Source organism: Oncorhynchus masou, chromosome 10, assembly GCF_036934945.1.
Source record: "Oncorhynchus masou masou isolate Uvic2021 chromosome 10, UVic_Omas_1.1, whole genome shotgun sequence".
In the NCBI taxonomy this organism is placed as follows: Eukaryota; Metazoa; Chordata; class Actinopteri; order Salmoniformes; family Salmonidae; genus Oncorhynchus; species Oncorhynchus masou.
In genome coordinates this window covers 10,346,234-10,369,020 of record NC_088221.1, presented here as the reverse complement: position 1 = coordinate 10,369,020, position 22,787 = coordinate 10,346,234, and the positions used below count along the sequence as shown (strand labels likewise).

Genomic DNA, 22,787 nt, shown 5'->3' with positions numbered 1-22,787 from the left:
CTGCCAAGAAGCCTCGGTTTTCATGGCACAGGTGGTAGTGCACTTGTCCCGTAACCTGCTGTATTCGGATCATGTGACCAATAACATTTGACTTGACACACGCACACACACACAAACACAAACAAGTGCGCACACACCCCGCTGGCCACGGTGGAGCTACAACTTGGTTGTTTACGGTTAAATCAGTCAGAAGAACAAGAAGCTTTTAATGCAGCTCTCCTCTTCACTCCCCTTTAATGAGTGGCCATGGCTCATAATCTATAGTGTGTACTTACTAGAGGTCGACCGATTAATCGGAATGGCTGATTTTTGGGCTCCAATATATTTTTACTTATTTATTTATCATATTTTTTATACCTTTTATTTAACTAGGCAAGTCATTTAAGAACACATTCTTATTTTCAATGACTGCCTAGGAACTGTGGGTTAACTGCCTTGTTCAGGGGCAGAACGACAGATTTTCATCTTGTCAGCTCAGGGGTTTCAATCTTGCAACCGCCCAGTTTAGTCCAACTCTCTAACCATTGCACTCCACGAGTAGCCTGCCTGTTACGCGAATGCAGTAGAAGCCAAGGTAAATTGCTCGCTAGCATTAAACTTATCTTATAAAAAACAATTAATCATAATGACTAGTTATAACTACTAATCCAGTTTTGCAGGCAATATTAACCAGGTGAAATTGTGTCATTTCTCTTGTGTTCATTGCACGCAGAGTCAGGGTATATGCAACAGTTTGGGCTGCCTGGCTCATTGCGAACTAATTTGCCAGAATTGTACGTAATTATGACATACATTGAAGGTTGTGCAATGTAACAAGAATATTTAGACTTAGGGATGCCACCCGTTAGATAAAATACGGTTCCGTATTTCACTGAAATAATAAACGTTTTGTTTTCGAAATGATAGTTTCCGGATTCGATCATATTAATGACCAAAGGCTTGTATTTCTGTGTGTTATTATGTTCTAATTAAGTCTGATTTGATAGAGCAGTCTGACTGAGCAGCAGCAGGCCCGTAATCATTCATTCAAACAGCACTTTCGTGCGTTTTGCCAGCAGCTGATCACAAGCACAGCGCTGTTTATGACTTCAAGCCTATCAGCCTAACTTCTGGTGTAACCAATGTGAAATGGCTAGCTAGTTAAGCTGGGTGTGCGCTAATACTGTTTGAAACGTCACTCGCTTTTAGATTTGGAGTAGTTATTCCCCCTGTGCTGCAAGGGCCGCAGCTTTTGTGGAGCGATGTGTAACGATGCTTCGAGTGTGGCTGTTGTCGATGTGTTCCTGGTTCAAGCCCAGGTAGGGGCGAGGAGGGGGACGGAAGCTATACTGTTACACTGGCAATACTATAGTGCCTATAAGAACATCCAATAGTCAAAGGTATATGAAATACAAATGGTATAGAGAGAAATAGTCCTATAAATACTATATTAACTACAACCTCTTATCTTGGTATATTGAAGTATCATGTTAAAAGGAACCATCAACTTTCATATGTTCTCATGTTCTGAGCAAGGAACTTAAACGTTAGCTTTTTTACATGGTACATATTTTACATGGCACACATTTTTACATGGCACATTTTACTTTCTTCTCCAACACTTTCTTTTTGCATTATTTAAACCAAATTGAACATGTTTCATTATTTATTTGAGGCTAAATTGATTTTATTGATCTTTTATATTAAGTTAAGTGTTAATTCAGTATTGTTGTAATTGTCATTATTACAAAAAAAAAAAATTGTCCTTCAATAATTTGTATCATAATCGGTCAACCTCTAGTACTTACCCTGAGGGCTAATCAGCCTGATGTGTGTGTGTGTGTCAGGTGTATGTTGAGCATCATGACTGTCGGATGGTTGACTGTTTTTGTTGTGATGTGGATCTTTTCCTCTCTGGCTGTCTCTAATGCTTGTCCTTTACAGTAATGTCAAGTGTTGCGTTGCTTTGTCTTTTATGTCACACCGTGCCAGTAGGTGTAGGCTATCTGGCAGGAGGTGTAAGACATCTGGCAGTCTCTATGAGTGTACCACAGGGTTCAATTCTTGGGCCGACTCTTTTCTCTCTATATATCAACGATGTCCTCTTGCTGAGGGTGATTCCCTAATCCACCTCTACGCAGACGATACCATTCTGTATAGATCTGACCCTTCTTTGGACATCTGGCCCTTCTGTTAACAAACCTCCAAATGAGCTTCAATGCCATACAGCACTCCTTCCGTGGCCTCTAACTGCTCGTAAACACTAGTAAAATCAAATGCATGCTTTTCAACCGTTCGCTGCCCGCACCCGCCCGCCCGACTAGCATCACTACTCTGGATGGTTCCGACTTAGAATTTGTGGACAACTACAAATACCTAGGTGTCTGGCTAGACTGTAAACTCTCCTTCCAGACTCATATTAAACATCTCCAATCCAAAATTAAATCAAGAATTCGCTTCCAATTTCGCAACAAAGCCTCCTTCACTCACGCTGCCAAACATACCCTCGTAAAACCGACTATCCTACCAATCCTCGACTTCGGCGATGTCATCTACAAAATAGCCTCCAACACTCAACTCTGCAAACTGGATACAGTCTATCACACTGCTATCCGTTTTGCCACCAAAGCCCCATACACCACCCACCACTGCGACATGTATGCTCTCGTTGGCTGGCCCTCTGCTACATATTCGTTGCCAGTCCCACTAGCTCCAGGTCACGATAACAACACCCGCCCGCAGCACGCACTCCAGCAGGTATATCTCACTGGTCATCCCCAAAGCCAACACCTCCTTTAGCCGCTTTCCTTCCAGTTCTTTGCTGCCAATGACTGGAACGAATTGCAAAAATCGCTGAAGCTTGAGAATTATGTTTCCCTCACTAACTTTAAACATCAGCTATATGAGCAGCTAACCGATCGCAGCAGTGGTACATAGCCCATCTGTAAATAGCCCATCCAATCTACCTACCTCATCCCCATATTGTTTTTATTTACTTTTCTGCTCTTTTGCACACCAGTATTTCTATTTGCACATCACCATCTGCTCATCTATCACTCCAGTGTTAATTTGCTGAATTGTAATTACTTCACTACTGTGGCCTATTTATTGCCTTACCACCTCATGCCATTTGCACACACTGTATATAGACGTTTTATTTTCTATTGTGTTATTGACTGTACGCTTGTTTATTCCATGTGTATCTCTGTGTTGTAGTTTGTGTCACACTGCTTTGCTTTATCTTGACCAGGTCGCAGTTGTAAATGAGAACTTGTTCTCAACGAACCTACCTGGTTAAATAAAGGTGAAATAAAAAAGAAAATCTACAGTGCCCTCAGAAAACATTCACACCTCTTTCCTTTTTCCACATTTTGTTGTTGCATTTGAAAGTGGAAGTTGAAGAAAAATTCTAACATTTGTAAAACATTTATGAAAAATAAAACAATAATATATCTTGATTAGATATGTATTCAACCCCCTGAGTCAATATAGCTAGAAGCACCTTTGACAGCGATTACAGCTGGGAGTCTTTCTGTGTAAGTCTCTAAGAGCTTTGCACACCTGGTTTGTACAATATTTGCACTTTATTCTATTTAAAATTCTTCAAGCTCTGTCCAGTTGGTTGTTGGTCATTGCTAGACAGACATTTTCATGTCTTGGCATAGATTTTTTTTTAAAACTCCCTAGTCTTTGCCGATGTCAAGCATACCCATAACATGATGCAGCCACCACCATGCTTGAAAATAGGAAGAGTGATACTCATCGTTGTGTTGGATTTGCCCCAAACATAACGCTTTGTATTCAGGACATTTTGGCAGTTTTACTTTAGTGCCTTACTACTAACAGGATGCTTTGGAATATTTTTATTCTGTACAGGCTTCCTTCATTCTTTCACTCTGTCAATTCAGTTAGTACTGTGAAGTAGCTACAATGTTATTGATCCACCCTCAGTTTTTTCCTATCACAGCCATTCAATTCTGGAACTGTTTTAAAGTCACCATTGGCCTCACGGTGATATCCATTCTCCTTACTCACCGGCAACTGAGTTAGGCAGGACTATTCGAAGCGGAACACTAGCTATTTTTTGCTGAATGTTAAATAGAACAGCCAATAGAACTCGCAGGTAGTTTGAAAGAAGAGCGAACACGCAGTGGCAGTAGACTATTGCAGTTACAGTATTTATTCAGACCCATAACTATTCAGTCTTCGTGAAGAGAAGTGAAAGCCTTCTGCATCTAATTCCAGTCCTATTTTATTCAAGGATGTCATTCGAATGAATTACGAAAGGAATGAAGCAACAATAGAGAGAGAAAGAGGAGGAAGGCTAAAAACATTAGGGGTAATATTATGAAAGGTATATATACGTCAACCTACTATTTATACAAATAGGCCTTATTATATTTCACAATTAAAATCAAATTTGCCAGTCTATATTTGTAACTATGTAGGCTGCATGTGCTGCACCAGAATCACATGTTCTCTTCTGCTTTATCATGGTTTGAGTGACGTGGGTAATTTCAGTCCATACAATACAGTATAATACAATACAGTATAATACAATACAGTACAGTAATACAGTTCACACAGATTCGCCTACTGGAGCTGGTTTAATTTATTTACCCAAGAGAGCATATAGCTAGCTACATCTATGGGGCTTTTGTTTTTCTGTTGTGCGTAATGTGCTGTAGCCTAAACCGTATATGTGTTGGATAACGGCACAATCATTTGGGCTTTATTGGGCTTGGGCTCATTAAATGTCGTTCTTCTCGGGATGGAACATTTGCAAAATACCGGGAAAAGATTGAGCCCTAATCTTCACCCCACTAGTAACTTCAGATAGTCATACATCATAATATAGTAGCCTATATTCTGTTCCACCCACAGAAAATTCTTGGTAGAATCTCCTCTTTGCATTGCCACCAGTCATTTGCTAGCTTAAAAACGGTGGTCTGTTTTGGTCTCCGAGGTTATCATGCGGAGGCTCTCTTTTTCAATATGAGTTAAGGTTTTTATTAAATTCTGGTGATGCAAAATGAATGTTACAGATTGACAATATGCATTCCTCTCGTGTTCCGGCCTATGTTGGGCTTGGAGTTGCAGTGACACCCCTCCCCCACCCACTCTTAAAGGGGCGACTGGGAGGTGACAGACAAGGTTATTTATGATGGAGATAGAAATAGGAGGGAGAGGAGAGAAGGTGAAATTAGAGGGAAATTACTAGTCAGTACACACACACACACACACACACACACACACACACACACACACACACACACACACACACACACACAGCTAATTACCTCTCCATCTGCTTGTCCCTCCTGGATGTTTTTAATAATTCCCACCAATCAAAAATAAGCAAATGATATGTCCTTTGTTTGCAACCCTCCTGTGTCCTGACAAGGCATAGTGTTCTGGTTTAATATGTTCCATACTTTTTGAGATAACAAATCCCACTTAGTTTGAATAAAATATACAGATACAACTTTGATTCCTATGGTAAATGCCCAAGTGTCCTTTTTAGTGTCAGTATGTGCTCAGATAATGGCAATGTAGTCCTGTGATTGGAGTTTCTGTTCTCTCCTTCTGCTCCGTTATTGGCTCTTGGTGATCTAGCAGGTGTGAGGCCTCCATCATCACCGCTTAGGACCACGAGGCTGCGACTCGGTTCTGTTCCAAAATGGAGACCACACAAGAGAGGATTTAGCACCAGCGACGTTCTATTAAACACCAAGCATCGCATGAAGCATGAAATGATTATCGTAGATCATCAATCACCATCATCTAGCCAATCAGTTTGAGCCCCAGAATTAAGCCAGTTGTATTCACATTTCTTCAAACTGATCTCGACGTAGCTCTCTTGGCTCAGGGAATTCAGGTCTCTTGCTAGTTAGCAGGTTATTGATTTGAAGCAGCCTTCTCTTAGGAGTATGTCTCATCCACCCATATTGTACTGAGAGATTGAGGCTGAAGCGCAGGCTGAAAAAATGTCCTTGACAGTGCAAATCCTACCATGGCAGAGAGAAACGTGATTAAAGAAAGCCTCCCACAAGAATTGCATCCCACTAGGTTCCCACTAGAATGCAAAATGTATACAGGTTGAAATTCCAATATAACAGGCCTAATTGAAAAATATTCAGTGTGTTAGAAATGACATTCCTGCATTTTCCTGCATCCTACACGTTCCTGCATTCAAATGTGTATTAATCTCCTGAATACCTTAGGGAATTGAACCTTGTCTTGTCGATAACTTTCCTTTTTTATTGACATTTTTTCTTATTGGGACATAACCAGTGTTGTGTTCTAGTGATGACTATGCTCTTGCTCTTCTTTGCCATTTTCCTCCTTGGTCGTCCCACCTGTTTCCCAGCCCTCTTTGAATGAGCGGGAGGACCCGGCCTGTGTATGCCCTGGCTAGCCATTAATAATGAACTGTGTTGTGTCTGTTTGAGAGATAATGATGGTATTGATTGGAGATGGATGTCCTTAGAACCCTGCGGGTGGGGATTATCACACACTGTCAGTCATTTCCACTGCTAAACCAATAGGAGCTCTCTGATCGGGGGGGGGGGGGGGGGGGGCAGAGCACTGGGTGAGATTGACAGTGGGCAGCCTTCATATGTCCCATTCAGGATATTTGCAGTTGTTGTATAAACATTGGCACTAGCTTTTCAGTCTAGCGGTATGTACAATTGACTTTGAGTGCATAGTGCTTCCCAACTGCGTTTGAAATTGGTCAGTTGCAAGAGGTTACTGTAGTCTGTAGTCTGTGGCACTGCTGACACTGTGGCTCTACTCTCATTAGACCTGTGATGTCTTAACTGTGTCTGTTTGACAAGGCTACAGAGAGTCTGCTTATTACAGTACCTCCTGGCCCATGGCCCAAGGAGATGATGTCACATGGAGATCAACAACCTTTTGGTTTTGGCTAATGCACATAGGATTCTTTTGAGGCCGGGTGGATGAGCAAATTGAGTGGTCATTTCCGGTGTACTTTGCGCTAACTGTATCACCACAAGAAAGCGAGAGAGAATTTTAAGAGGCTTTGTCTGAGCAACAGGAATCCGGCCTAAAGTTTTGGCAGACTCAGGGAAGGGGGTTAATTACATGTACGTGTCGAAACTATTCTGATCAGTCTCCCGCTCCACTAACAACTACACTTGGCGCTTGAACACCCCTTGTCACGGCATACTTCTCAAACGAAGCAGTTGGGACATGTGCAAATGTCATACTTTACAATCGAAGCAGCTTGTCTGAACATTACGCTCGAAACTGGCTGCTCCCAGTCTTTGGCTATCACCGTTTGGCTTCCCACAATGGACTTGGAGGCTTTAGGTATCTTCATTTCCATTAAAGGACCCAACGTGTTCAAGGTGGACCCAACGTGTTCAAGGTGGACCCAACGTGTTCAAGGTGGACCCAACGTGTTCAAGGTAGACCCAACGTGTTCAAGGTGGACCCAACGTGTTCATTTTTCAACCATTTTCCCATCTTAAAAATAAGGCAGAAGTAAAGGATTTGATTTCTGGTCAAACAGATGGAAGTGTATCTTCGAAAACATCTACCAGAAAACGTCTTACAGTATTAGAAATTAATCGAAACACAATCATGTTGAACTCCATTATTGACAACTAATATCCACACATATTTAGCTTTGGATAAATGCATTTTCCTTTTGTAAGTTTAAGAAACATTGCCTTGTGATTCTGTTACCAAAAACCTACATATCTAAGTTTTTTTTCTAATTTTTGATAATGAAAGTTCACAGAACTAACAGTAAAGGGACACCTACAAATGAGTTAGTGTTTTTGCTCCTTTACAATTTTGTTTATGAATTATTAAGCGATTAACTCGTAATTCTGTGAACAAATCGGTAATTGAATTGGCAATTGAATTGGCTACAATGAGAAATCATAGTAGTCACGAACCACAGTTGGGTCACATGCTACAGTCTCTACTCTTAGTCCCTTCCACTGGCATACTGTTATGTTCAGCTCATTACAGTTTTCTTTCTGTCATCTGGTGGTCAAAGAAAGTGTGAAAACAGTCCGGACAACCCCTCCTTCCGTCTCTGCCTCTCTTCTCTCTCCAGTTAATGTCACCTCTCCCAGCTCTTACTGACGACACCTACCAATGAGTCCCCTCTCTTTCAATTTACTGTAACCAGCATCTGTAGACATTGACTTTTGGTCTGGTTCAGCCTTGATTTGGCCCAAACATGGACGTACATGATTGGCGGACCAAATCTGAACCAATCATTGACGTGTATCTTTCACACGTTTGGACAGCACAATACAGTACAGTGAATCACAGTAGAGTACTGTAAAACATTTTTTATTTTATTTTACAAATGAGAGTATAGATCAGTACAGTAGAGTACAGTAAAGAAATGTAGATTATAGATCAGTACAGTAAAGAAAAGTAGAGTATAGATCAGTACAGTAGAGCACACTCAAATACAGTATAATGTACTGAACTCTACTCTACTGTGTGATGTGATGTGATGTGATGTGCTGTGCTGTGATGTCTAAACTTGTAAAACATAGACGATTACACTTTGGTCTATGATTGGCTCAGATTTGGTCAGGTCCAGACCAACCAAATGTGGTCTTGTTTGGGGGCGGAGCCAGTGTGTATAATAATACCCATATATGCAACGTGTGATATTGCATACTTCTACCTTTGTGTACCTATTCAGGATACATCACCATGAAGAGAATGACATTTATATCCATAATTATGCATTTCTGTAAAGTACAGCTCGGGGACCCATGATCTTCTTCCGTTACCGTAATTCTGTGTAAATTCACTTAATTTAACAATAACAAAAACGAAAACTCCCCCAACTACCTCGTACGCCAGTACACTGACTCGGTACCGGTACTCCTGGTATAAAACCTGTATATAGCCTTGTTATTGTTATTTTATTGTGTTACTATTTTCTTTTTATCTATTTTTTAATTTTCTTACTTTTTAACTGCATTATTGGGAAAGGGCTTGTAAGTAAGCATTTCACGGTAAAGTCCACACTTGTATTCAGCGCATGTGACAAATACAATTTTATTTAAAAACATGTTTATTTTAATCAAGGTGTCCTGTCTTAGCTGCAGTGTTGAGGAAGCTACTCTGAAAATATAGTTTGCCAATGTCCCAACTTCTGCCGAAGTCGATGCCTCTGCTTGTTCGGGCGGTGCTCGGCGGTCGACATCACCGGTCTTCTAGCCACCATTGATCCATTTTTAATTTTCCTTTGGTTTTGTCTTGTCTTCCTACACACCTGGTTCCAATCCCATTCATTACCTGTTGTATATTTAACCCTCTGTTTCCCCTCATGTCCTTGTCAGAGATTGTTTGTTGTTCATTTATTGTGTTGTTTGTATTGGTGCGCGACGGGTCCTCGTACTCACTTTGTTTTGATTATTGTCATGGTTTTGGAGCTGTGTTTTTAAGTTATTAAACTACACCATCTTACCAAGTTCGATTCTCCTGCGCCTGACTTCCCTGCCACCTATACACATGTCTATGACAACCAAGCTACCAATTACTTCACACTGGAAGAAGTTAAGCTACGCTAAAGCTTATTAAAGCTACCCATATAGTTTAGGTAACTACAGATACAGTGCATTTGGAAAGTATTCAGACCCCTTGAGTTTGTCCACATTTTGTTACGTTACAGCCTCATTCTAAAATTGATTAGATAGTTATTTTCCCTCATTAATCTACATACAATACCCCATAGTGACAAAGCAAAAACAAGTTTGTAGAAATCTTTGTAAATGTATATTTAAAAAAAAAACTGAAATATCACATTTATATAAGGATTCAGACCCTCAGTACTTTGTTGAAGCACCTTTGACAGCGATGACAACTTTGAAGGTAGGCCTTGAAATACATCCACAGGTACACCTCCAATTGACTCAAATTATGTCAATTGGCTTATCAGAAGTTTCTAAAGCTAAGACATAATTTTCTGGAATTTCCCAAGCTGTTTACAGGCACAGTCAACTTAGTGTATGTAAACTTCTGACCCAATGGAATTGTGATGCAGTGAATTACAAGTGAAATAATCTGTCTGTACACAATTGTTGGAAAAAGTACTTGTGTCATGCACAAAGTAGATGTCCTAACCGACTTGCCAAAACTATAGTTGTTAACAAAACATTTGTGGAGTGGTTGAAAAACAAGTTTTAATGACTCCAACCTAAGTGTATGTCAACTTCCGACTTCAACTGTAGACAGGTGTGTGCCTTTCCAAATCGTATCTAATCAATTGAATTTACCACAGATGGACTCCAATTAAGTTGTAGAAACATCTCAAGGATGATCAGTGGACACAGGATGCACCTGAGCTCAATTTCGAGTCTCATAGCAAAGGGTCTGAATACTTATGTAAATAAGGTATTTCTGTGTTTTTATATTTAATACAGTTGCAAAAGATTCGAAGACCCTGTTTTTGCTTTGTCATTATGGGTTATTGTGTGTAGATTGATGAGGGTAAATGAGGCTGTAATGTAACAAAATGTGGAAAAAGGGAATGGGTCTGAATACTTTCCCGAATGCACTTTGAAAAAGTAGTTCACTACATCTAAAGAACTTTTAAAAATTATCATATGTAAATCTGAAATGTCAGACTACAAATTGCAAGAAGATTTAACAGACTTTGTAATTTGGTCTATTAAATACCTAAACAATGGTTCATTTGAGAATTAGGCAGGTCTGATGCTGAAAAATAAAGGGCACGATTGTCTTTCAGTCAGTTGAGATGTTGGCAGCAGTCTCTCCCTCTGGCTGCATCAAGGTGGAATTTTGCTCCCGTGTCACAAGATAGCTAGCCTGGTTACCGGTCTAGATCTATATTTAACATCGCTACATTTGTTGCCTTGTTAAGAAAATACCAACTTTTCAATCAGAAACGAATTGTCACCCAGGCTACAGAACAGTTTAATCGTCTCTAGTCTGTGGGAGATTCTTCACTCTCACTAAGTGTTTTTGCCATCGTTGACCTTGGGTGTCAGAATGCACCTCACTCTATAGCGTTTCCCCATTCATTCATCTCCCTCCCTGTAATATCTTCATTGGATGCCTTTATCCAATCGACAAGCTCCCTCTTGACTAGACAGGAACACCCCGTCATAGGTATCACCCACAGACGACCCCCCCCCCCCCCCTTCCCCTCTCGAACCCGCTCTTTTGTCACCTGCCTTTGGCAAAAACAGACTGGAAACTCGAGCCATTGTAATGGATCCTTCCGCCTGGCTGCCAAGCACTCGTTTCTCTTTTGTCTGGCCCTTTTTTTTGTGCACCGGGCTCTTCAGCGGCCATCAACATTTTCCCGAGAAGGTGCAGAGACGTGAAAAATGAAGTGATTACAAAGCTGCTCTCTGCCGCATTGAGTCAGAAAATAAGAGGATTGTGTCAGTTATTTCTCAATTTCCTCTCGCCTTTGTCCCAGTGGATGGATTATGACTTGCCCAGGCTTTCCTCTAATGGCTATTATGCATCAAGTCGAACTGGGCCATTCATCAAAAATGATTGGTTTCATGAATTTGTATTCCGATAAATGTGGCCAATTACAGTAGCTTGGATACATGTTGAGAAGATGAATGCTGTAATTGAGAGTTGGAGGCTGTGTGTGTGTGTGTGTGTGTGTGTGTGTGTGTGTGTGTGTGTGTGTGTGTGTGTGTGTGTGTGTTGTATAGGCCTACCCAGTGTTTCCCCACCGCTGCTAAATTGCTGCAACCACCCCACAAAAAAATTATACAAAAATAATATATATTTCTTCCTGGGACGCACTTTTAAATGGATAGTTGTTGGCCCAATGACTGGAAGTCTATGGAAACAGCTAGCATGTCATGTCAATGCTAGTAGCAATGCACCCCCCACTACCGCTGCGACCACTGCTGCTCCCTAGGGGTACACTGGGCCCTACCTATAAATGTTTGTGACGATGCCGACATGAATATGCAGATGAGCATTATCATACCCCATAGGGAGTAGAATTTACAAGTGTATTGCGTGTGCAGTGTGTTTTGTGTGAGTGCTTGAGAGTGGATATTTCTGTCACAATCAGCAGTGGGATACGATGCCTAATTTATCCTCACAGTCCCTCTCTTGCATATGTTCTAGCGTGTGTGTGTGTGTGTGTGTGTGTGTGTGTGTGTGTGTGTGTGTGTGTGTGTGATATGATAACTTGTGAGGTGGATGCGTCTGGGGAGGTGCTTAATTTAACTGTAGCATCACTAGTTCCCTGGTCTCGGTGAATGACAGGATATGCTGCTCTATTTCTAGAATGTGTTTTTAAGCCAGGGTGATGTCATCCTATGTATTTGCCATCCACTGTAGCGTTCCCTCCACTTGTCCCTCTGGTATTATGAATGGAGGTACGAACAAAGACATCCGGGGCAGGGCTGCACAGGGCCATAAATCAAAACAATGTCCTAAAACCTCATAACAGATTACCATAACCATGCAGTGAGTTATAATGTGTCTTGAATGACATTACCACTCATGACATGTTAACTGTCATGCCATGCCGTGTCGGGTTGTTGCAATTTACCATGATGCCAATGCCACAACTTTATTACGCAAAAAAAATGGCTAATGACAAACCACAGGATATCGACCAAACTTTCAAGCTCGCCATGATCTTATGAGCACTGTGACCCGATGAAGATCCCTGTGGCATCAAATCAAGTTGCCATTGCTATGAGTATCTTCTGCTGTGCCGGCATCACTCCCCTCACACCGAGGACGCGAGTTTGTCCACCACAAGCAGACGGGGCGGTGCGGTAAGGCAAGAAGAGCACCTTGGTGAGGGCCTGGAATGCCGAGGCCCTCCTCCATCTCCTCCACACACACTTGGGCCGTGATAAGACGCGGTGGATGGAAAGTGGCTGCTTCAGACACGTCGTGCAGCTGTCATATGGACTGCACCACTCATCCCACCCTAGCCTCAACTTGGTCGGCTGAGCAGCTCACTTAAGTGCGGCACAGTGCTTTTTTTCTCTTCTCTTTCTTCTTCCAGCTAAATGGGAATCATTTTGCTCGTAGATTCATTTTTTGATTGAGCTCAGTCCCTGTCGTTGCTACATAGCCGAGGGCTAGCAAGCATCAGTATTTGTCGACATGAATACGATGAATACGAATCGTCGACATGAATACGATGCCTAGTGAAAGTCTACACACCTCTTTCACAGTTGTCACATTTTACATTGTATTTTTTTCCCATCCAGATCTACACCACTTGCTCCACATTTTCAAAGTGAAGGATAAAGTAATCCCCACCCCTTACCAACTCTGCACAACTCTTAGGGCAACATGTATCCATTGTTTTTGTCAAAATTGCTCAAGCTTAGGAAATTTGGTTGGGAATCATTGATGAGCAGCAATATTCAAATCTTGTCTCAGATTTGTAAGCAGATTTAAAGTCAGTACTGAGACTGGACACCTCTGGAACACTCAGCACCTCTTGGAAAGACATTCTGGCGTGTCTTTTGGTATTACAATTTGTGTAATTGTCTCACTGAAGAATACAACTCTATCTCAGGGCTAAGTATCCAGAATTGATTGATACAGATGTTCCTCTAACTTTTTACCTGGGCTTTGCTCCTTTCATATTTAATTTTGATCCTGACAACCTCCCCAGTCCCTGCAGGTGACACGCATAGCCATGATGTGATACTTCAGTACTTGAAAATACAGAGGGTTTCACTCCTGTAATCAACAGATTAACATTCCGGTTGGCATGCTGAAGCTCGTCTCCTATGCCCATCTCGCCACCTGCCCTGGCACTGCCTTACGGCACCGGTTGCTTTCAAATCAAGTCCCTGCTTGTTTGTGATTCGTTCAGCTGCCAAGTATCCAATGCACTCATAGCTAAGGTAACCCTACTCATAAGGAGCCATCTTGTCCCTGCCTGGTTTCCAACCACTCCCCTGTTTCAGTTACTTTCCAATCTCCTTGGGCGTTATGAATATGGACCACCACACATGTTTGGCAGACAATCATTTTGTGGTGCCTTGAACTTTTGGTTGTTGGTGGTCTTGCCTTTCACACTGCTGGAGTGGGGGGGGGGGTCAGGGTCAGAGTCAGAGCATCTGGGCAAGTGGATACTTCTGCACTTGGCATGGGTGTTTGTGAAATTTAGACACTTCCTGTAAGGCTCAGTATTGTTTTATCTAGCTTTACTGACATCTCTGTTTCATTATAATACTCATACTGATTTTCTCTCTTTCAGGCATGAGCTCTGACACCTGTTCGTAGGACCTTGAAACTTCATCCAAGATCTGCATCACTCCGCTGACCACCCAGAGCCACGGTAAGGTGAACAGAGTGTAGTTCACTTCACAAACCTTATGTAGCTCCCAAGTGAAAAGCTCTCTAGAGTTTTCCACAATGGAACTCTAGCACACAGCTATTCTTGAATACTCCACAAACAATTCAGACTAGTTGGACTGTTTATTGTGGAAGGTCGCTGTGACTGCTCCAAGGCTGCCCTGTGAAGGCTGTTTGACTTCAGACATTGTGGGATTTTGATTTCTTTGAATGCTCAAATTGTCGACCCTGACCAAGCTCGTGCCTGAGAGAGATGACTTTAAGCTTGCAGATCACTTTGAGAATCTGCAGATTATATCAATCTTCAAATAATGTGTGACTGTAACTGCTAGGGTTTGCTCAGTATAAGACACGTGCTGCAGTGGCTCTTTCCGGGCCTTTGAGTGACATGGCTTGACATCGGCAACAAGAGGACCCACAATCGTCTCTCTTTCACTCTGCAACAGGACCCAGCCCCTTCAACAATTAAACCCATTAATATGTAAAAAGGCAGACAATATGAATATCATATCCCTGTGTTAGGTTACACAAAGGCTTTCCTAAGGCTGCCTTAGTGAAGGTAACACTATAGCCAACACAGGGGTTGCGTTACCAATGCCTGATACTTTAATAATGAAGGGTGTCCATTAGGGCTGTCCTTGCCCCCACAAAAATATTGGCTGAAATTTTAAAACATGTATTTTTCCATATATAGATGCATGTATGTGTTTTGAATAATATCAGCTATATGCACTGAGCTTGTCTGATGCTTTAAGCACTGTAATAATTAAGACACATAAATTACTCAAGAGGGAGCCCGATGGCCATGCTGTGTTAAAAAAAATGGCAGCGAGTGCCTGTGTGACTGGCATTGTCTCTCTCTCCTCCCTGTTGCACCGAACAGGCAACACAGCACAGCAGGTCTTTATCGCGCTGTCCGTGCTGAAGCTGCAACATAATTACAGCCATTTAGTTTCTTACTTGTATCTCTGACTGAAAAGTTCTGTTAAACCTCTTGAAACTCCCCATCCCGGATCCGGGATTGTGACTAAGCCTCAGGCTCATTAGCATAACGCAACGTTAACGATTTCTGAAAATCGCAAATAAAATTAAAATAATGCGTTTGCTCTCAAGCTTAGCCTTTTCTTAACAACACTGTCATCTCAGATTTTCAAAATATGCTTTTGAACCATAGAAATTGACTAATTTGTGTAAGAGTATGCTAAGCTAGCATAGCATTTTGTGTAGCATGTAGCACGCAACATTTTCACAAAAGCCAGATAACCAAATAAATAAAATAATTTACCTTTGAAGAGCTTCTGATGTTTTCAATGAGGAGACTCCCAGCCACATACCAGATGCGCAGTGTTTCCTGAAAGCGTCTGTGTGTAGGAGAAATCGTTCCGTTTTCTGCATTGCGCCTGGCTACCGAAACGAACCGAAAATGCAGTCACCTACAACGTGAAACTTTTTCCGGATTAACTACATAATATCGACCGAAACATGGCAAACGTTGTTTGGAATCAATCCTCAAGGTGTTTTTTCACATATCTCTTCATTGACATGCAGTTCGTGGAAGCTTGCTTCTCTCTCTGTGCCCCATGGAAAAATACTGGCAGGTGACTTTTGCGCACCAATTTCGGCGCAGGACACCGGGCGGACACGTGGTAAATGTGGTCTCTTATGGTCAATCTTCCAATGATCTGCCTACAAATACGTCACAATGCTGCAGACACCTTGGGGAAACGACAGAAAGGGCAGACTCATTCCTCTTGCGTTCACAGCCATATAAGGAGATCATGAAAGACAGAGCCTCAAAAATCCTTGTCATTTCCTGGATGCCAAGTCATCTTGGTTTTGCATGAAGCTCACGTTAAAGGGCACGCACAGAGAAGATATTTGAATTTCTGGACACGTCAGAGTGTTTTCTTTCGAACAGTAGCAATTATATGCATAGTCGAGCATCTTTTTGTGACAAAATATCTTGTTTAAAACGGGAACGTTTTTCTTCCAAAAATGAAATAGCGCCACCATAGGTGTAAGAGGTTAACGAAATACCTCATTTGTTTAGGAAAAACATTCCCTCAACCCTTGCTCTCTTTGTGAAACATGTATGCAAGCCTATTATAATCACACCAATAAATTGGTTATAACAAACTCCGTAACACGTGACAGCAAAATGGATGCAGAGGACGTGAAAAAGATACTCAAAACGGGGGAATGTTTACTGGTTTCTCAGGAGGGAAAGGGAAATTCTGATAAGGTGTAAGGCATTTGACTATTGGAGATCAAGAACAAGGAGGGTATAGGAGCAAGCGCTGCATGAATATTTTGTGCCAAACAGACCCTGTTAGATTACTTTCTTCATTTTTATTATAACAATTTGGAACAGTATAAACAACACTAAATAAATTATAACTGTGCCAGAGAGTCTGTTCTAACTCAAAAAAATATATAAAGCCTTTATTACAGCAAAGACTAACATAACAGTTGCATTCATTCGTGAATTGCAGTTTATTTATTGCACAGGCTAATTATCCAAAGCTCCCTTTGTTATTTCATTTGAAAACTAAAATGCTTGGTTGCATTTCAAAGCATGAATGACTCGTATGCTGTGTGATGACATGATTGATTGATCAGTGGCCTATATTGAAATATATATTGAAATATAGCCCCAAGTAAAGTTACGGTCTCAAGACTAAACAGGATGCGCACTATAGGCCTTCAGCTCGATGTTGGTGATACAAGGCTACAACTATAAGAAGCCATAATGACATGACTTTATTATAATGACGATCATAATAACAATTGTAATAATGACAATAAGAAGGAGATTGCAAAAGGTGCTGTCTTTTTAGATGACAATAAAAAAGTTCTGCCTGTTTGGAACAGTGTGAACAACACTAAATAAATCACAAGTAATACCTGTTCTAACACTTTTTAACAGCCTTTATTACAGCATAGCGAAGATTAAAAATGGAATTTGTGAAATTGCTTTAGCCGACATTTATAAGGTTGCGTGAGGCTTGGTGCTCAATGACTCAGTAGGCAATTAAACTGGCAACACAAACAGGATCTGTTTTATTTCTGTAGATATATATATATATATATATATATATATATGGATGATTTATAAAGCCAGGCACATTTAACAGTTAGGCTATTGATTAAAGACCTAATTAAGTTGGGGTTTCCTATCTCCTCACTTTTCTTAGACAGTTAAGACAATCCTTGTCTCTACGCGCCGCTGCTGCCTCTGCGACCGCTGTCCATCTCGGGAAAAAACGCATTTGTTATAAAATAATATCATATTTATTAGTGTTGCACCATTATTGTTTTTACATAATATAACCATTTACATTTTAGTAGCACATGTCTTAGTGCCACTGATGTCCTCTGCAATGGATTAGTCCACTGAGACAGGCGCGACTCAGACAGGTGTCTTGTGCCGCATAGAAAATATATATTTGCGACTGCTCGACTAAAGAAATCCCAGTCGACCAACAGCCTATTGACCAAACAATCGACCAGTTGACTAATTGTGGTCAGCCCCAAATGGGGTCAGCCCTAATGTCCATTTGACCGGCGCAACTATGAGCGCCGTATCATAAAACGGTGCGTTATACCGAAGGATGGTAACCTGCGTCATCCAGTGCTCTCGGCTTTGACAAACAGAAAAAATCTTTTTGATATTTTCTCTCAGGTCTTAGAGGATAACAATTCCGGCTCTACCCAGTTTCTATTTTTGGAATGCTCAACTAGTAGGGGCCCAGATTCATATTTTTCTCCCCCTGGTGGAAATCCAAACCCTGTTAGGGCTTTAAGTTTAGCTATTATCAAGACGAGAATTATTCTCTTTTCCCTCCACAATTTTTCCATGGAGTCGGTTCTCTGCTTAGTATTTCCTTGTCTAACCTTCCAAGGCACAGATGTCTACTACAGGCCGAGGTGTCGTTGATGCCTGGTGGCATTTGGCACCCTCCTCTCTTCACTTTAGAAAATACCCTCTTTTTCTCACATTGTGCTGCGAGGGAGGAACTGTCCAGAGAGGAGGAACTTGGGCTCTGAGACGTCTGCACTCTCTCTGGGGGAGAGCAGAGTGCTGACTGAACACCCAGTCCGTTCAGCAGCTCCTGGGGGCGGTGGCTGTGGCAGCGTTATGCTGGCAGCGTTAATTAGCAGAGATTGTCATTATTTTGTATTGTCCTGTGGCAAATCTCCCTCAGCCCCATCAGGAGCTCTGCTGGCTGGAAACCTGTATCTCTCTGCCGGGGCCTCTTTCTTCCATTCTCTCTCTCCCTCACCTATCTCCACTGGAAGATATAGGCACATACATACAGACAGACATCGGGGCCAGCACCGTTCATGCTGAATTACACTAGTGGCGACTCGTGATTTTTAGAGAAATTGCCTGGGAGGGGTGTATGATGGTCACACAGCTGATGTTCATTGTGGCAGGGAAAGGGCCTGTGGTGTCCTTTCTCCTTCTCTCCCCATCACCCCCCCTCCCCCCTTTCACCTCCATTACAGTGAGTCTTTACTGCAGCATCGGCAAAACAGTTGGGTTAGTAACACTGGGTTAGTCAACACAGTGAGTCAATGAGTCCCGCCACAGGCAAGCTCAGCAAACTGGGACAGTGCACAGGATGCTGGCAAATGCTGACGGAGGTAGTGTAGTGGCATGTAGTCATAGTAGACAGGCGGACAGATAGGAGGACAGAGAGCGAGACAGGCAGGCAGACAGACAGGCAGGCCGAGAACGTCCTACAAGATTAAGTCACGGTCCAGCTATTTCTGTGCATACAGTTTGTATGTGTATGCCAGTGCATACTGGCCCAGTCAGTGCTCTCCCCAGGTGTGCACTGACGGATGGCGAGGAAGATGAAAAATGCGAGGCCATTCTTCATGGGACCGCTTCTCTTTATTTAAATTAGTTGTATTTTTTTCCCCCACTGCAGAGAGAACATTTTTTGATGAATTAATCACTACAAGATGTCTAGCAGTGTGTGGGCGGTGATATTTCATTTATGACAACGGTAAAGATTGTCGTTAATTTGTAGGCAGCCTGCTGGGGGAATCGTTAGAACCGAGACCCGTCTCACCTTGGGCTCTGTTCCCTCTGCTTAGGTTTTGAACGGCGGGAAGGTGTGTGTGTGTGTGTGTGCGTGCGTGCCTTCATATGACGCATTCATTCATTTTCACAGCTCTCTTGCTAACTCACTCACTCACTCACACACACCTTGCTAACTCACACTCTCTCTATATTCCAGCCAGGCATTATATCAGACCAAATGCAGGCATTTCCCGCTACATATGTTTTCAGTTTCTCTTCTTAAGTGGAGAGGAAGAGCAGGATAAGGCCTAGTGACTCAGACTTTATGTAAGAGCTTTGACTTGCGAACTCTTTATTTCTCTGCTTCGTCTTCATATTTGGCTTGGTCAACTGCAGTCACGTGGGGAGAGTTAGAGTGTGGGAATCCATTTCAACGGGGAAATATGATCGGATACCATCTTCTAGGTCTTTACTTCGGAGATGTTTGCTCGAGTATTATTGCAGTGCTTGATTTACGAATCTTACAGAAGTACAAATATCATACCGCCCAAACATAACCTCCCCTGATATTGTAGTGGTGCGATGTATGATATTTTGTCTGTCTAACTTTCACACTCATCATTATGTCATGTTTCATTCAGGACTCTCCATAAATCATGGGAGCATCCACATGAATGTAAAACAGTTTAGAAACAAATCATATTGTTCTTTACAATAAAAGGGATTCCAAAATGACAAAATAGATTATTTGCCATTAATTTATTTTGGCGATCAAAATAATCTGAAACACAACCAAAACAAATAGCAAATGCATCCAACAAGTCTGTAGAGTCACAACCTTGATGTAGTCATTGCGTGCTGTTAATATCGGACCAAATACCAAATACTTTAATACACATATAAGTGAATTTGTCCAAATAGTTTTGGCCCCTTAAAATGGGGAGACTATGTACTAAGTGCTGTACTTTCTAAACTGTTCACTCGATATGGGTGGAAATACCCTCAAATCAAACCTGACAGTCTGCACTTCAACCTCATAGTCATTGTTTCATTTCAAATCCAAAGTGCTGGAGTTCAAAAAATGTGTCACTATCCCAATACTTTTGGAGCTCACTGTATATATGTGTAGTATTTTTGTTGTCGCTTTCCAGTATATAACTCTTATTCTGGAAGTCCGGGGAGCAGGTAGCTGCCTAATGGTGGCCATTCAGCAGCCTGATGGTCTAGAGGTAGAAGCTATTGGCCAGTCTGACATAAAAAAAATGTGTGCCATGATTCTCCTATACTGCCCACGTCTGAGTGATGGAAGCGTGGAGAACAGGCCGTGGCTCTGGTGGCTGAGTTCCTTAATGATCTTCTTGGACTTCCAGCGACATCTGGTGTTGTAGGTGTCCTGGAGGGCAGGCAGTGAGCACCCAATGGTGCAATCGGCTACGCGTACCACCCTCTGTAGCACCATGCGGTCAGCGGCGGTGGAGTTGCCGTACCAGGCTGTGATACAGCCCGACAGTATGCTCTCGATGGTACTCCTGTAGAATACTGAGAGAGCTCTCGAGGACAGGCCGAATTTCTTCAGCATCCAGAGTTTGAAAAGTTGATGTCGTGCCTTCTTCATCACGGTGTCCATGTGGATTGACTATTTTATCTCCTTGGAGATGTGTACGCCAAGGAACTTGAAGTTTTTCACCGTCTCCACGGTGCCCAGCCTGGTTCATCCTGAAGTCCACAATCAGCTGCTTTGTGTTGCAGACATTGAGGGAGAGGTTGTTTACCTGCCACTACACCGTCAGAGTGCCTACCTCCTCTCTATAGGCCGTTTCTTCGTTGTTGGTAATGAGGCTTACTACTGTTGTCATCAGTGAACTTGATGATGGAATTGGAAAACCTGTGTGTATACAGGGAGTACACGAGGAGACTGAGGACACACCCTTGTGGGGCCCCCATGTTGAGGATCAGTGTGGAGGAGGTAATTTACCTCTCAAAGCACTTTATGATGACGGAAGTGAGTGCTACGGGTCGGTAGTCATTCAGTAAACTTACTTTCCCTTTCTTGGGCACAGGGGTTGATAGTGGACATCTTGAAGCAGGTGGGGAAAGCGGCCTGAGCTAGAAAGAGATAGAAAATGTCAGAAAACACAACAGCTAGCTGGTCTGCACATGCTCGGAGGGTGCAGCTAGGGATGGTGTTTGGGCGGCAGCCTTGCGACGGCTAACACACTTGAACGACTTACATACGTTCTCCGTGGAGACCGTAAGCACATAGCCCTCGTTGTCTTCTAGGGCTCTCCTAGGCAGCTCAGAGTTGTTACGCTCGAAACATGAGGAAAGGGTGTCTAGGTCGTCCAGTAAGGTGGCGTTGGTGTCCACGACGTGACTGGCTTTCATTTTGTAATCCGTGATCGTTAAAAATCCCCTGCAACATACGCCTCGTGTCTGACCTGCTGAATTGCTCCTCCATTTTGCCCCTATACTTATGGACCCCAGGAAGAGTAGGTCTGCATGTGCAGTAACTAACTGGGATCCTCATAAACTACACTGAACTTGAAAAGCATCGCAAGGGACAGGCTGATTAAGGCACGCACACACACACACATACAGAGGACAAGCGCGCACGCGAACAAGCACGCACGCGAACAAGCACGCACGCAGGCACGCACACAACGAATAGGCACGCCCACAGGCACACGCACTTTTCAAGAAGAAGCTCAGGTGGCTGTGAGTGTAGCTGGCTGCCGGGTTTAATGCTCTGTGGCTGATCACATTCCAGCTGGGACTAGCATAACACCCCATGTGTTAGTAACGTATGTGTCTCTGTGTGATCCGGTGCGTGTTCACGTGAGGGCCTCGTGTCAGTAGGCCTAGAGTATACTGTAATATTACGTGTTTGTGTTTGTCATGCTGCCTGTGTCTGTGAATAGTGGCAAATGTGTAAAGTGTGTGTGTGTGTGTGTGTGCATGCCTGTGTGCCAGCGTGTGTAGATCGTGTGTAACCAGATCTGTGTGAGAGGGCATACCTCTTGCTAGGGCGTCAGAGCACACGGCTAGCCAGCCTGCCACTCCTGCCTCTGGCACCCACATACTGGCAGCTCCAGACCACTTTGTAACCCCCATCCCCCGGTCTTTTTCCCACCCTCTTCCATCCCTCTATCTCCTCTTCAAATCCCATACATAGTCAGTTGTCCAACTGAATATGTTCAACTGAAATGTGTCTTCCGCATTTAACCCAACCCCTCTGACTCCATCCCCTCATCCCCCTCCCTCATTCTCTCCTTCTCTACCTCCTACAGTCTCTTCTTCCCCCTCTCTCCACCCTGGTTGTGTTTGTGGTCTAAGGCTGGCTGACTCAGACCTTCACAGACAGACAGACAGACAGACAGACAGACAGACAGACAGAGCAGGGGCCTGTGGCCGAGTCACATGCAGAGCAGAACACTTAGCTCCT

The 22,787-nt window shown here is 42.7% G+C and overlaps 1 protein-coding gene across 2 annotated transcripts in view; it reads left to right on the top strand.

Moving 5' to 3' along the window:
• Positions 1-22,787, top strand: part of adarb1b (adenosine deaminase RNA specific B1b) — a 164,720-nt gene that overhangs the window by 45,184 nt on the left and 96,749 nt on the right. For both annotated transcript variants that reach the window (XM_064975793.1, XM_064975790.1), the window contains exon 2: positions 14,216-14,296. The gene's annotated coding sequence lies outside the window, so the exon portion shown is untranslated. The remainder of the gene's footprint in view (positions 1-14,215; positions 14,297-22,787) is intronic.